The sequence below is a fragment of the Melitaea cinxia genome, chromosome 27 (assembly GCF_905220565.1).
Source record: "Melitaea cinxia chromosome 27, ilMelCinx1.1, whole genome shotgun sequence".
Classification (NCBI taxonomy): domain Eukaryota; kingdom Metazoa; phylum Arthropoda; class Insecta; order Lepidoptera; family Nymphalidae; genus Melitaea; species Melitaea cinxia.
The window spans coordinates 867651-885424 of record NC_059420.1 but is presented as its reverse complement, the minus strand read 5'-3'; the positions used below and the strand labels follow the sequence as shown (position 1 = coordinate 885424).

General features: G+C 34.7%; 1 long non-coding RNA gene across 1 annotated transcript; it reads left to right on the top strand.

Moving 5' to 3' along the window:
* Positions 1-463: 463 nt before the first annotated feature.
* Positions 464-10716, top strand: LOC123666736. Its single transcript, XR_006745313.1, has 3 exons — positions 464-498; positions 9769-9777; positions 10635-10716. It is a non-coding gene; the product is annotated as an uncharacterized LOC123666736 (long non-coding RNA).
* Positions 10717-17774: the final 7058 nt, after the last annotated feature.

Below are 17774 nucleotides of genomic sequence, written 5' to 3'. Positions count from 1 at the left end.
TTATATCTCCCTCTCTACTTCCGTTCGCTTTGCCCGATCACACTTTTCATAACGAACTCGTCACGTATTAACCAGCTTACTCCCCAAGTCAAGCGTGCGTTAAGAAGTTTTACTTCAAATAGGCTTTCTTTGTTAAACCATAACGTGATACAAGAAACGACAACATTAAAATTACATCTAATCGTTTAATTACAAAAGAAAATATTTTAATTTACATTAAAAAGTATAATACAATACAAATAATTAGGGGTAACTCAAAAACAACTCGTCAGTAACCCCGACTCAGCGCTGCGCACAGCGCTTTCTCCATACCGACTTAGTAACTTCGTTCTAAGCCGAGGTGTGATCTCGTTAGGAGATACGGACACCCTTAGGACAAACAGACATCCCGAGCCCTCCTACAGGGCTCCCCTTTTTCCTTCCGATCAGCCAAGAGAACTATTAAATTCGAAAAAAAATTCTCAGTCGTCAGATCTCGGTCAAATTTAAATGGGAACAGTTTTCGAATTAAAAAAGAAATGATCAAAATTGGTACACTCGGTAAAAAGTTATGAGTAAAAACACGTTAAAACATATAGTCGAAATGAACCTCGTCCGTTTTTTAAAGTCAATTATTAAGAAAGCTTTAGCCACGCTAATACTATAACTAAATACATATGTGAAGACGGAAATAACCACGAGAATATAACCTAATATGCTCCGAGGTTATTCTCTACGTTATTATTAAATAACTATTACTGTACAAAATAAGATAATAAATTATTTTTATTTATACAAATAACTTGAATATAGACACGAAGAATAGTAATAATTTTAATACATATTTCTAACAATTCTACAAATTATAATAAATTTAGTTATTCATTTTATACAATTAACTTGAATATAGGACACGAATAATAGTAATTAATTTCAATACATATTTGATATTTCTTATAATTGTACAAATTAGTTCAGGCTATAATATTATTGTTATGCACTGTATAATGTATTGCTAGGATGAAGTATACTTGATCCATAAGTGTATTGTAACAAAATTATTATTACGCCAAGTCCGGTGACGGCGTTTTGAAATCCCCGTTGTGCGGACGGACCGTGTCACAAACTCACAGTGAACCGTTTCAACACGTGGTTATTAAATAAGTATAACAAAATTATTTTAGTGTTTTTAAACGATATACTTCAAAAAAGTAGGTTCTCAATTGGAGTTTAGTTTTTTTTTTTTTTTTTTTTATGTATTCTTTCTATAATATCAATATACCATTTCCTAAGGTAGGTTCAAAGATTTTTAGCGATTAGGTCTCTTTTTGTTATTTTTTTTGCATTTATGCTTAATAACTGACTTCAAAAAAGGAGGAGCGTTCGACTGTATTTTTTACACGTGTTACCTCATAACTTTTTACAGAGGTACCGGTTTTAATGATTCTTATTTTAATCGAAAGCTAACGCGGGTACGCACGTGGTCCCATTTAAATTTAAGCTAGATTTATTCTCAATGACTTGCATTGTACTATTCTTGTTGATGATAATTAAAGTAATTGGTTTTGTTTGTGAATTATGTGAAAGCAAATCAAGGTCGGTACCTACATGCGGCAAAAAAGTTCATGTTACAATTGTGTTTGCTAGCACGTCATTACGATTTTCGAAGGTTTACCTCGATTTCTCTGGGATCTCGTTATCAAATCCTGGTTTCCTTATCATGGTACCACAGTTGGGATATCTCCTATCCAACAAAAAAAGAATTATTAAAATTGGTTCATAACGACGAAGTTATCCGCGAACATACATAATATTATCATAACTTTACTGGGCGGACAGATTTTGGTGATTATTTTTTAATCGAAATGTAGTGCTTGTCATATTTTTCGTACACATACACTTCGGTTATTCAATTTTTTTATATGTAAGTATATATTAATGTGTGAATAAATTAATCTTAAAACCGGATCTCGTCCGCTAAGAAATTGTTGCGTCAAACAAGTAATTGTCAGATTGGGAAACCCCTTTCTCGAAGTCTACCAAGATTAAAGTCTTACAATGGAATATATAATAGTGCTGTGTGGCTACGGCACTAAAGAATTTAGCCACTCCCTCTCTTCCCGTGAGTGTCGTAAGAGGCGACTAAGGGACAACAAGGTTCCACTACCACCTTGGAACTTAAGAAGCCGACCGATGGCGGGATAACCATCCAACTGCTGGCTTTGAAATACACAGGCCGAAGACGGGCAGCAGCGTCTTCGGCCAAACACACGAGTTCACGTTATTTTTGGCGTAAACTTGTGGAGGCCTATGTCCAGCAGTATAGTAGTATAGGCTGTAATGATGAATGGAATATAAGTTAATAACAAATCTTGATAAATTGATTTGAGGCCTGTTTCCAGTGACGTGGCGAGCTTAACTCGCGCCCGGGGCACAGTACCCCCCCCCCTCAATTGAAAACCATATAATATATTCACCAATTTTTTGTTTTGCCGACATTTGCCACTGCCTGTTACTCCGTGTGACGATATCCAACAGATAAAGGCTTAGTATGTATTTTTTTTTATTACCCTTGCTTAATAAATTGCTGTGTGGTTACGGCAGTAAAGAATATAGCCACAGATTACTAAATAGTTACTACGTAATGGCGTCTCTTTAGTTTTGGAATATTTGCGTTGTAAATCTTTATACGAGTATAATAATGATTATTTAATTTGCCGTAATAAACACATTTCCGACTTCTATCCTTAATTTTAGTTTTTATTTCATACTAGATGTACCCGCGACTTCGTCCGCATGAACTTTAACATAAAAGTTATTGTTCGCAGAGTTATAAAATAAATAAATTTCAATAATAAAAGTAGTTTAAGTTACTCCTTATTATATCAGCTACCTAACAATGAGTCCCATCAAAATCGATCCAGCCGTTTCAAAGATTAGCTGGAACAAAGACTAAGACAGAGACAAAAATTGTAAAAAATGTTATTTTGGTATAATGTGTACCGTGTATACATCCATATGCATTTAGTAAAAGCGGTTATTTTAATATTACAAACAGACACTCCAATTTTATTTATTTGTATAGATTTAAACTGCTGTTTTTCAACATGTTAATAAGCTAGTACTATGCGTAAATACCTCTGTACTTTGAAACTGTTATTTTGTGTTGGTATGAAACAACGTCCACATACAGATAGACAACAAAAAATTAGCACTTGTCTTAACATAAAAATTCACATTATCATTTCGATGCAAAAGCTTAACAATTTTAAATGTATATTTTACAAAGCAGTTAGGCGTTGCCGACCTTATCCCCAATCACCCCAAGAGCTCTGGTCACCTTACATAGGAACACAACACAGCTTGAAAGCAGTATTATTTAGCTGTGAACTTCTGCAAGGTCAAAGTAATTAGTATAGTATTTGTTTTAGTTATAACTTCAGTCCTGGATTTATAAATAGGCCGTACAGGCCGCGGCCTAGGGGCGGCAGCGTCCTAGGGACGGCAGATATCAGAGGACGGTCACTTGATTTCAGAGGATAAAAAATTGTATATCTTGTTTATTTTTTACGCTCTCTTTCTTAATGACTAATTCATTCGTTTATTTAAATAATAATTTTAAATAAAATTATTGGCATACGTACATGGGGCGAAGATGGGGCGGCAGAAATAAAGTGGCCTACACTCATAAAAAATATAAATCCGGCACTGTATAACTTGCATTTGTATAAAGATTCTTTAGGTATGTAGGTTATTATTATAGTAGATTTATTTTGTTTAATAAACAATTTAATCTTAAAGATACTATATATAACATATATAATAACAATAATAAAACATTGTTATCATCTTATAAACATAATTTTATTCATACCTATTAATTGACGCATGTCCATATAATCCATATGCACAATTTCAATGTACCTATTATGTAAGTACGAATTATACGTGCTATAACTACAATCATCTTATGCTTTAGTAAACAGCTTATCTCATTTCAAAAATAAAAAGAAATCTTGTCTTTAATCTACTTTTCAAAGTAATACTAAAAATCCAATCTCCAACTGTCAAAATTCAAAATTGATTAAAAAAAATTCGTTCACGATTTCAGCCGAAACAGTTACTTTTACTAGACAATAGTTATCTTCACCTATTTTAGTTTTTTCTTTTACAACTAAAAAGTATTTATAAGTAGGCGTACGTATTGGTCTTATTTTTATTGATTTTTAAAACAATTGGGCAGAATCTGTATTACAGTTAGATTTTATTTAGCAAGCGAAATATTTTTGTATGTAATTATTCAAATTAAATAATTACTAATAAATTGCTTTAAATAAATAATGTCTCTTCCTGACAGACCAAGTTCTACCCGGGTAAAGGCCTGTAGATTGAGCTATTATGCCCGGGCATGTCCTTGCGAGGTCCTTTGAAGGTCATTTTATTTCGGCTGTGGGCCAAGGTCCCTTAATTGACATTGTGGGGATTTAAGATAGGGTCTTTGGGCGGTTGTTACACCATGGTGGTGTCACTGTAATATTTGATAAATAAAATTCAGTTTTACGTTATAAACGACCTTGTGTTCGCAATTTAATTTTGGACGTGTGAAATTTTTGATATTATTATTATACAAGCTGACCCGCAAGACGATAGTCTGTCTTGCGAACTTTCAAAGCGTGACGTTTAAATAAAACCGTTTTCTCAAATACTATGCAATATTCTGCACAACCATTTCAAATTTTTTTTTTTTTTAGTTTGGAAAAACTTGCAATAAAAACCTTAATTAATCCAGCCAGACTCGAGTTTTGTACTTGGCATCATATTTTTTGATTTATTTTTATAAATAATTATAAATATGAAAACATTTCTATTATATAGCTAGTTTCATTAATAAGTCTAACTTAATATTGTTTTCTAATGATTATGCGATTTTTTTAACGCGAATTTCACTCATTATAAATGAAACAACTGTATCGGATTTTATCGCGGTTTAGGTAGTTAGGTACTAAGTCTATCGGAGGACTGTCCTTCCATGGCCATGGCTGCTGTGGAGTATCTGAAACGGCATCTAAGATCTTAATAAACAACGATAAAATCCGAAAAAGTTGTTCCAAACTAACCTAACTTATTATTTGCATTACAAAGCACTGAAAATGACACGTTTTCAGTTGTGATTCTGGAGGTTTAACTCAGTAACTGGCGTAGGTTTCACACCGTCTAGAAATATCGTAATTACTGTATAAACAATTGTAGGGAAACCGGGACGAAGTTGTTTTGTACCAATTGTTTTTTTATTGAGTAAATTCTTATAAATTAAAAGATACAATCTACATAAAAAAAACGTATGCTTTAGACCACACGACTGAAGTAAAACTCCTTTAGGTCAATCTAACTTATATCTCTCTCAACTTCCGTTCGCCTCGCCCGATCACACTTCGTAACGCTCTCGTCACGCATTCACCAGCTTACTTAAAAAGTTAGTCTGTATGTTTGAACATCGTCCTGTAAAACCTTATATAATGGGGATAAGATTTTTTATTTATATAATTATGCAACAAGTAAAGGATGAAATAATAATGGTAAGTGCACAAAAATGATTTTCAAGATATATTTTAATAGATTATTCTATTGCAATCCAGACTGTAACATTGCTCTGTTGGACACAGGCCTTTTTCTCCATGTAGGGGAAGGATCAGAGCTTAATCCGTCATGCTGCTTCACTGCGGGATAACAGATATATTCCCTACTATGAGTAACTTTAACATACCACGGTGGGGAGACCCACAAGGACTGCACAAACACCTAGACCACGGCAAACACCTGCATGGCCTATACAAATGTCTGTTGTGTGCGCGGATCGAACCCGCAACCGCCACAAACCGTGTGACTGTAACCGTAGCGCCAACGCGTCGCCGTGCGGGTTACAATATCGTACAAAAAATATTAATTATACGGGAACCAGCCATCCTTAACACGTTGAACGCCAGACCAAAAACCATGTTTAGTCCTGTGGGCCGCGACGGACACCATGTGACTGCCATTATATTGGGTCCAAGAGGCCGTGTCGGACACCATGTGTCCGCATGCCCTCGATCGCTTCAGAAGCCTCTAGGGAGCCGACAGACAGTGTTTCGACTGTTTTTACTAAGGCAAGTGACCCGCGCGGCCTCACAGTGCAATAAGGCCACATAGCACAAAAAAAAAATCGAAAACACTTTGAATTTATAGGCTTTTTAACAAATTGTTTCCAAAAATGTTATAGCTGGTGTCTGCCACTTGAGATCTTGGAAAATAATGGGTAAATAACTGTTTCCGTCAGTCGCCCATTATTTTTGAGGTTTTCGCTGACAATATTTGCAGAAAAACACCTTAACAATTTTTTGACGATTCTCGATTTATTGGTGTGGCCCCAGGCGAAAGTATGCTGTCGGACATACGGTGTCCGTCATGGCGTCCAACGTGTTAAAGGTCGACGCTGGTAAAGCCGCACGGGTAGTAAGAATATAACGATAAGACACAACTTTTATGTAAAGGTTATTCAAGATCTAAAACGATATATGCTAAAAAACTCCTACAAAGGGAATTATTATGATTGTGTTGTTCGCAAACGAAAAAAAAAACCGACTTCAATTACATCGACAAGTAATACAACGTAAGTTGAGGAAAAAAATTAACAAACGCACTAGTCGTCACTACGCTTTTCCAGAGTTCTCCTATATTTCTCTATGATTCCATCATCAGATCCTGGTTTCCTTATCATGGTACCACCTCTGGGATATCTCCTTTTCAACAAAAAAAGAATTATCATAATCCGTTCATAAACAACGAAGTTATCCCCGAACATGCATAAAAAATATATGTATCGAATTGAGTAACCTCCTTTTTTGAAGTCGGTTAAAAAGCTAGTTGACGTTTTTCCAATATTTTTAAACTGAGTTAAAAAAAAGCAGTAGGTTTTCAATTCGATTGTATTTTTAATCTGTAAAATACTAACTTTTTACCAAGTGTACTGATTTTGATGATTTCTTTTTTGTCTTGCAATTAATTTATATTTTTGTATTGGATAGCTGGTGCTTGCTTGTCACGTGATCCCATTTAAACGCTAGCGCTTCAGCCTATAATATCCCACTACAGGACACAGACCTCTTTCCCCATGTAGGAGAAGGATCAGAGCTTACTCCACCACGCATTTAAATACTAACAAAAATCAAAAACTTTTTTATTCAAATGCCTTACCAAATCATTTTTTAATCAACATTTTACGAGGCATACAACAAATTTCCCTTCATTTTTAATTAATGTGAAGTTAATAAATATACTACGATACGTATATAAATATACGGCATACTCAACGATTACTCAAAATCAAAAATAGCTCTATTAAATAGCTAATTAATTAATTATAATTAAAAGTAATGCTACCACAGATTCGGAATGTAAGTAAATTCTGCAGAGAAGAAGCAACAATAAATTCTGCAGTTACTTTTTTTTTAAATATCGATACACAAACGCATATATACTCTTTTGTTTAATATTATAGAAGTATAGTCTTTGACAATCGAACCTTAATAATGTTCAAACTTATAATTTAAATTAATTACGGTCGTATTTCGACCACTGGACGGTCACTAGTAATAATAATTCATTATAAATAATACGTATGAAAACATATCAAGACGCAAAATATTTATGCAATGCCGCGAAATCAGAATTAGATCTGTAAGGTGACTTTCATTATCGACCAGATTTGACCTTGCTCCGGGACTCTGTTTCATTGTAACTAATAATTTGTCATATAAGCGAAGTTACACAAAAAAGGTTGTTCTAACTAAAATGTCTATTTGTGTAAGTATACGAGTTATTGTTAGTTCTCACCATAACCATTAATTGTGTGAGCTCAGAATGGGGGGAGGGTTCCAATGAAATCTCACCAAACCTCATTTAAACCGAGGGGGGATAAACGTAAATCTCACATCAACTTCAGAAAATATAAAATATTACAGATATTAAAAAAAATCTTTTGAGTGTTCATTTTGCCCGCTAAAATAAATCTCATGGCTATTGAAATCATTTGGTCTGCTTTAAATTTAATTTAATTGAAATAAATTAACTATTGTATACTTGACCAGTTTATTATTTCCCATCAATCTCTATTATATTCAGCGTTAATATCATGTAAGGGGAGGGGGGGGGGTCCAGGCATATCTCACTAAACTCATCTAAGGGGTTAGGGGTCTAAAATGATCGAAAAATAGCTCACGTAAATAATGGTGTCCCCTTACAACGATGTAATAAAACGTGGATAGATGGAAAAAATAGTCAAGTAATTGTTAGAGTAACAAAAAGTGGTCGTCAGATCTTGTGCAAATTTGAATGAAACAACCAACACCTTTGAATATAAAAAAGTATCATCAAAATCAGGAAAAAATTATGAGGTAGCACAAACAAATAATACAATCGCATTGAAAACCTCCTCCTTTTTGAAATCGGTTAAAAACGTAATTGTAAAGAGGAATAGTAATATTTAAACGGGATTCAAAAAGGGTGTGACCCTCCTGTTTATTAAATAGGGGTTCGAGTCACCCCATTGAAATTTTTGCATTATTGATGTAGTTACAGCAAAATCTAGTATCCGTGAACAGAGTAAAAGAATTTTTACTTAATACAATCTTAGAAATAAAATTAAAATAAAAAATTGACTATTTGCAATTTTTCAATATAATAAAATATTTTTTAAGTTCAACAAAATTTAATTTCCATGAACAAAAATAAGGAAACTCATACAAATGTATAATTTACTAGGCATATAAACATTGCATCATTAGCTTACAAATTAAAAAAAAAATTTAAGCTCGAATATCTTTTTAATATAAAAAATGTATTTTTGTCTATTGTTATCCTTCTAGAATACATACAACTGTTACCTTTAAGGAAGTCTTTAAAAAATCAGTTAAAAAAGTTTAATTTTGTAGATACCGATTTCAAAATAACCAGTTTTGTACTATTTACATTACAATATTTAAAATTAAATTTATTCTACATAGGAAATTAAGTTATATGGCAAACATGTAAATAAATCTAATGAATATTTAATTCTCAAAATATAAATACTGTCTACTGTTTCAAACACTAATATTTTTATTAAAATAATTTATATATTTGATCTAATATATACTATATTAAATATCTTAATATATATAAATCTCGTGTCACAATGTTTGTCCTCAATGGACTCCTAAACTACTTAACCGATTTTAGTCAAATTTGCACACCGTGTGCAGTTTGATCCAACTTAAAAGATAGGCTATATTTTATTTTGATATATTATGTTATTATTATATTTCAGAAAAAAATAAGGTGATACGAAGTTCGCCAGGTCAGCTAGTATACTACATTTTAAAATTTTATATAAAAAAGAAAAAAATAATGCCAAAATATATTTGTAAGACCTAAACAAGCCACACATCTGACTCCATAAGGTCTGCAGTCTTTTGTTATAAATGATTCAAAGTACATCTAATATATAAAAATCTCGTGTCGCGGTGTTTGTAGTTAAAATCCTCCGAAACGGCTTGACCGATTCTCATGAAATTTTGTGTGCATATTGGGTAGGTCTGAGAATCGAATAACATCTATTTTTATCCCCCTAAATGGTAAGGGCAGTCCACCCCTATTTTTTTTTAATTTCTAGATAAATTATTTATTCTTTATTTTATTATGATTTGGCGTTAAAAATACATACAACCCTATATTTTCACCCTTCTACCCCTATTTTTAAATAGCGTTTAGCAGCAAGACAATGTTTGCCGAGTCAGATAGTATTTACACAACATTCTTTATTACTTACTTGAGTTCTTTGTTCTCAAACAAAAAAAAAACCGACTTCCATTAACATCGACAATTACAGCACGAAACACATGATCGGCGATAACTCAAAAACTGTTCGTTAGACCTCGATAAGAGGAAAAAGAGACCACGTGACAAGCACGATTTCGAATACTTCGAAAGTTATGAGTAAAAAAAAAAAAACGAGCGTGCTTTATTTAGGCTACACGACATTTTAACTAACTCCCAAAAAACGAGATTCTCAATTCAACAGTATTTTTGAAGTAAACTTCTTCTTCATTTAAGTTATAGTCACTCTCAACTTCCGTTCGCCTCGCTCGATCACACTTTTCGTAACTCTCTCGTTACGCATTCACCAGCTTACTCCCCAAGTCACACGTGTGTTAAGAAGTTGAACCGAACTAAAAAAAAACTGAAATAATTGAGAACCTCCTTTTTTGGAGATAGTTAAAAAAGCAAAACTAAAGTCGAATTGATTACGTCCTGCTTTTTTAAGTTCTTAAAAAAAACAAGCTGAAATATACTTAAACACACAACACGTGGTTGAAACTAAAACAAAATATGACCACGTGTTAACGGTTGATGGTGACTATTTGATCAGCGGTGCGTCCGCGCAACGGGGAATTCAAAATGACGTCATATCGCTTTGCCATAATTAATAATTGTGTTTGCTCGCAAACGAAAAAAAACCGACTTCAATTACATCGACAAGTAATAAAAAATAGGCACACGAAAAAATTGGCAAGCGATTCCGCGTTATCAAACATTACTCATAAAGTAATCATCAGATTTAAAGGGAACTACAAGATAAGCATGAGCTATCGATTAAAACAGATATCATCAAAATCAGTACACTCAGTGAAAAGCTATGCGATACAATATAACGTAGGTCGAGGACAAAATAATCAAGCAAATACACATTATTAGATATAGCTAAAAAAGTACTTGTCAGATCTCAAACCTAAATGACATCACATGACACGCACTACCTTTCGATTAAAAAAAAATAATCAAAACCGGTCCACTCAATCAAAAATTGAGAACCTCCTTTTTGGAAGTCGGTTAAATAACAAACTTTTTTTCATAAATTTGTTACAAGACACCGCCTAACAAAAGTAATACAGCGTAACCTTGGCTTTATTGGTACACTCAGTAGAAAGTTATAAGGTTAAAAAAATAGTCGGCCTGTTTCTCCTGCTAGGTTTGTTAGGCAGACAAAAACAAGCTTTTGTAAAGAAGAATTATCAAGTTTATAATCAGTTGGATATTGTCATCTATTGTTTTCTCATGTTTACGCGAATATCAACCTTATAATGAAATAACTTTACTCAAAGGACCAATATTTATTTAGTTCATATTTTGTATAAATTGCTACATTTAACTGAATTTAAGCGTGGTGGTTAACCTCTGACCCTTTAATATGAAGAAATAATAGTTTATAGTAGAAAATTAGTAAACCAGCCTGCATTATAACAAGGTTTCTCAGCCTGGAAGCCTTAACAACATGGCCTCGGCCACATCCTGCCACCGGAATAAGTTTTTTATATTTTTGTTTATGTAATTAAAGTATACACGATATGTAAATAATCAAGTCTAATATCAGAAAAATTATCAACTTATCTGTATTTATTAAATTTTGTAGATTTCAGCAATTATTTAATATATCATTATGTATTTGATTCTGATACTTGTGTACCACATTTTTGTGGATTTTATGTAAAATTTTCGTTTTTAGACAGAATATGTACTTTTAAAATATTTTATATTTTGTGTAACTGTGTACAAGGGGAATAATGGGTTATGAACAAACAGTAAACTTTATTGACTCACCACACTAGTTGAAGATCAACTCAAGCACATTATCTTGGTTCGACGACTTGTTCTTCTTGAGTTGACATTCATAATATTAAAATAATCACAATTCTGATCTTGAATCTTCTTGTTGTCACATCTTGCGAATTGAGCTGAAAATACCACTGGAAGTGGATTTTGATTGACGTCTGTCTCAAAACATTGAAACATTTGTGGGGCTCCGAGGAGCCCCGGGTGGGAAGGAAGAAGGATGGGTCGGGTGGGATGAGGGGATGCTGCGAGCGATCACGGTGCGACGGGACGTCGCCCCATCGCACCACCATCTTCACTTAAAAGTATACTTTACAAACTAATATTATAAAAAACTTGTAAAATTCCAAATATTTCGTTTTAAATCTTTTTTTGTACATCACAGAGTCTACGGCGGGCCGCAGACGCCCGCAGCTGAGATCAATATACTACTTAACTGTACATATATATCCTCGAATGATTTAACAGTTGGCTTAGTTACCGTATCGTTAAATTTTAAAATCTACAACTAGAATTAAGGTCGCCGGGCCCTCGCTTACTAATAATTTGTTTAAAGCTCTCAACCAGCGAGGTGAGCGCGCATGGCGGGCGCGTAATGGGCCTCTCGCCGATGCGGGGCCCGGCGGCAAATAAAATACATTGGTCTCAGATAAATAAACGATACGACTAGGCGGGGTGGCCCGGCGCCCGAGCCTCGGCCCGCACTCAGAAAATATAATAAACGCCTCATTTATAAAAGAAATGCTACGTTCGTGCGCCTCGCAGCGACAAGCTCTCGGCCGGCGCGGCCCCGCGTGGCGCTGCGCCCTCGCGAACTTCACAAACTTAGGTCGGTTAGACGCATCTTAGGGAGACACGTGAAAAAATAAAATAAAAATAATCTTTCGAGGGCGAGGGCACGGTGCGACCCGCTAGGAACCTTTATAAAAAAAATCACAGAAGCGCCCTACGGCCGCTTGGCGGTGCGAGGCGAGGATCCGAGGGGCGAGGCGCCGGGCTCCGCGCCGCCCCGGGCCCGCAGCCGGCGCGGCCGCCGCTCCTCCTATTTTTTTGTGTTTTTATCATGTTTTAAAAAAGGATGCGGCGGAGGCGACGACAGCGGACTCGCGGCGGCGCGGTCTGCTCTTAAATACTAAAATTTTCTCAAAATAATACCTAAACGCCGGAATTTTGTCGACGTTGAGGCGGAGTCGCTCGGATTAGATCGTGCGACGCCACCTCTCCTTTCACATAGTGACGTACATTTGTTATACAAAATAAAAAACTTAGCACGAGAGAGGCGAGAGCGCAGTCCTGCGGCGCGAGTCGGCGGAGGGCTGCGCCCTCGGGCACTAACACTAGAGTCCGTACGGGGCGGTGTCTATGCTGTGACGCTGACGTTGAGGAGCAGTTTGAGTGGCAGTGCGCGGTCGGGCTCCGGCCGGCAGCGGCCCTCGCGGCGCCAGTGCGTGGGCGGGGGCGGCAGGGCGGCTGCTGCAGGGGCGGCGCCCCACTTACTTGCCGCATAGCGCTCTTCTCGGCGCTCGCGCTCCCTCTCCCGGCGCGCCCCCAGTGTCGCAGGCAGCGCCGTCCGGGTGCAGCGTCTTCGCCCCCGGACTTGCTGTTGCACCTGACAGTTCATGACCCCGTCCGGCGCGTCTTAACTTCTAATAAGATCTGGATACAGACTACTACGGACAGTTCACTTATCACTGTAGCGGTAGCTAAGCTCGGCACGGAGCAGAGCGCGGTGTGAGGATAAAGTTTCTGTACGAGACGCACGACTCACAAGATGGTCGCCGATAAACGCTCACTTGTCGACTCAGCAATCTGCCGCGTTCCGGCCTCGAGCCGCTGTCGATCTCCGCGGATGACACGTCGAAACACTTTACTGCTTCACTTTCACGACTATTAACGTCGACGGTCGCACTGCTAGCTCCGGTGATAATCGATTAATTGAACATAATATGGACGCCACCTTTCCATTATTCGCACCTTCACCTCTCGATTTCGACTACGTGACGTCGACGGCGCTCGCAGCTTATATAGCGCAATGGCGGCTGCGCGCATTGGATGCGCAGTAGGGATATAAAGCTTACCATTGGCGACACGACTGTAGTAAACTATTAATTTTACGGCAATGTTATTATTTTTTACTCATTGCCGTTATTATTGTGCCTTCAATCTTAAAAAAAAAGTTGTTGAGAACGTAGATAATTTTTTGCAGTACTTTTGTTTAACATCTTTCAGGAAAAAGTTTTATGAGTCTGTTTGATTTGACTCCTTCATAATAATTTTCGTAACGTTATATAATGTTATCACTATATATAAATACTTGTCTCAAATAACATAATTATGTCTGTATATGATTCAAAGAGCATGGTATTGTAATCACAGTTATTAAGTCACTTAAGTAAATAAACTTAAAATAAGAATTAATATAAACTATATAAATTGTAACAGCATATATATATATATATATATAAACATAATTCTCTCCAAGTAAAACAACCGTAATTTTTAGTTCATAATTATTGGAATAACTCGAGTTTAAAGTTGCAATTCGTCTGATATTTAAAAAAATTATTTAACTTTGAACTAGAATAAAATTTGCTTAAAATAATGTTAGGATATTGTAATGTAAGATTAGCAGTAAACTGGCGGGTTCAAAACAAAACAATACAATACATATAAAATCTGTGTACACAACCAGATTAGCAAATAGTTCGAATTAAAATTTAATGCACGAATTTGGACTAAAATGATATCATTGTTTGATAGTAAAGATCATATTAATTTATATAATTTTAGCAATATATAATTATATAACTTTGGAATTTCACAACTTTATACATATTTACAATGCTAACTTAAAAACTAATTCTTTACAGATGATTATCATACAAATAACGTCCGCATGAATCATAGTACCATCTTCTGTTCAAAAAAAAAAAAAATAATAACAAAAAGTAAACCAAGCCTTTTGTCACAATTGAAAGCTCAGACGTCAATTCATTTATTTTAGATTTTTGCGCAACTATTTCTAGGTTGGAGTAGTTTTTCAAACTATTTGTTTTCGTTTCCTTTTTTATATATCATTCCTTCAACCAGACTCGGAATAAAGGTACCGTGTCTAGTCATTTCACCTTATTCCAAAGTTACCTAAAACAAAAAATTGGTTGTCTGTAAAGTTGGTTTACGGACAATAGTTTAACGTGACAACGTCATAACAAAACATCTCCTCGAACACATAGGTCAATTGAGTGGAAGAGAGAGAGATGCAGTGCAAGCGTACAATGAGCGTAACCCTACAATGAGTCATTCTTTTTCGTGCACGATGTCTCGTCAGAAAAAAATACTACCATTTCTATATGAAAAACACTTTTAATAATACTATTAATGTAACTGTTAGAACATTAGAATATTGTATAGTTACTGTTTAAATTATCTCTTAAATAATTACATATAATAATTAAATTGAAATGGTCAGAATAATGTGACGTTATTAATTATTTGATTGATGAATGAGCGAATGATATTATAATATATTAATTAATTGTAAAGAATGACATTGTAATTTAGTCTTATCATAAAAGCCGACATTACAAATGATTGCAGGTATACTTTATTTATTATATAACTTGATAAAAAATAGATGTAAATGGTTTCCTTTTTCTCAAATTCTAAAATTTATTTTTAATTAGTACTATTGACGAAATCATCAAAAATCAGCCGTAAATAAGTTCTTTTTTTCTTCTTTTAATCTTCAATTATTTTTATGTTTGGTCATTAATTATTGTGAACACGTTGTGACATTTTGAAAATATTACGATTGTGAATTTAATCTTTTTATTATTATTTGATTGTATGAAATTTATAATAATTGTGTATATCTATTAACATATGGAGGGGCTCTCTTAATTTTATAATGTATTATAGTTTATTCTGAGATTTTTACATATTTGTTCTTGTTGTTTATTGTTTTGTTACTAATCGAAAAACTACAGTTGTTCATTTATTGACTATGTTGCACTTTGGATCTTTTCTGTGTTCTCTATTTGTTATAATTATTATTACTTTTTTTTAATCATTGTCTTAAAGATCTAAGAAATTGTTAAATTATTAAGTTAGCCCAACTGTAAATTCTTTTTAATCTAGAATAATTTTATTGTACTAATATAATTAACAAATGCGACGTTTTGATACTTTGCTAACATTATAGTACAATACAATCATAATCAAATGTGACTGATTGTAAAAATATGTATTACTATTTGATTGATTATTCGAGCGTCATTATTGTAAATGCTGTGCCCATCTGTAATTGCGGGTACACGAACATTTTAACATAATGTACGTACGCTAGATAGTTTGCTGTGTACCTTGCGTTGATGAGCCTTGAATAAATAAAATAAAAATAAATAAAATAAAATAAAATGTGTGTACTTTTCCACACTCGTAAGAAGTTACACTTCATTGGCTAGTTAGCTTCACGTTCAAGGTGTCGGTTTTTTGTGACGGTGTGCGAGCATCGGAAAAATTTACTCTCATTATTTTTCCCTTACGTGACAAATGAGGTATGTATAACTTCAAAAATCTTAATTATGCAAAAAATACAAAAATACATATTTAGAAATGATTTTCCTTAAGATTACAGTCATGGATTGTGCCTGTTGTGCTGGCAGTTGCGGATTCGATCCCCGCACATGGGAAACATTTGTATTGGCCATACAGGTGTTTGCCGTGGTCTGGGTGTTTGTGCAGTCCTTGTGGGTCTCCCCACCGCGCCTCGGAGAGCACGTTAAGCCGTTGGTCCCGGTTGTTATCATCTACGCCTGATAGCGATCGTTACTCATAGTAGGGAATATATCCGCCAACCCGCATTGGAGCAGCGTGGTGGATTAAGCTCTGATCCTTCCCCAACATGTCGAAAGAGGCCTATGCCCCATAGTGGGATATTAGAGGCTGAAGCGCGAAACTATTGACATGCTTCAATTAATATATCTTTTATTTTAAACCATATATTTTAGCGGCATAATCATTTAAAAAAAAACAGTAAATAAGACACGTCGACAAATTTGTCGCAATAATATTTATTGAATGGAAGTTTTATCGTACGTGCCGTGCCTACTGCCGCGTAGCGAGTTGCGTGAAAAAAAAAGAAACGACGAAAACAAGGAGGTTGGGTTCATAACCCGACCATATTAAACGAACTATAAATACAAAGATATCCAGTACGTTACTATGACTCCCCGATTCGGCCGCGTTATTTACAAATGGCGTGTTATTTTCGATTTCAGCTAGAAACATGATAACGCCTTTGTTTGTTTTTGTAATAACAACCAAGTTTACTTATCACAGACAATTACATTACAGTTTTTACATTCATTCGACATAAATGATGTTATCGCTGCTCGAAGCAGTAATTGCGCATTATAAAAATCACGTATTATGCAACCCGATTTGGAAGATACGTGTCGTAATTCAGTTAGTATTAACGAAAACAAAGCATTGTACTTGGTCGTATAGCTACCTACTTAAAGATCCCGACTGTAGTGGATCAAATGCCTACTTTCTGTAATAAACACATCACTACAATGCATTATTTTATGTATGAAATTTTGATTTAACAATAAATTGATAGATTATAGGTTACTTTTGCTAGTTTTTTTGAGAACTTTAAATAATCTTACTTTTATTATTGTTTCACAAATAAAAAAGGTAGGTAATATGCGATTTGAATACAAATATCTAGGACAAACTGACCTACAGTCTGTAGTAAATGTATATTTATCAAAGTAATCACATGACATTAATACTGAAAAATATATAGTTTTACTTTGTTAATGTCATTTAACTTATATACTAGTCGCTATCCGTGTCTCCGCTTGCTTAAGTTTTGAGGTTATCACATATGTTATAATAATAAGTCCATAGCAAACGTGTATTTTATATGAAATACATTAAAAATGATAACTGATAAAAAAAAACATATACCTATAGGGAGTAATTTTTTTACCACTGAAATATGGAAAAGAAAAAGTGACTAAATTTCAAGTAATTTTATTGTTTACTTTTGGAGCTAGCTGTGGCCCAGCTTTCTGGTCTGGAATTGTGGTTTCGACTCCCAC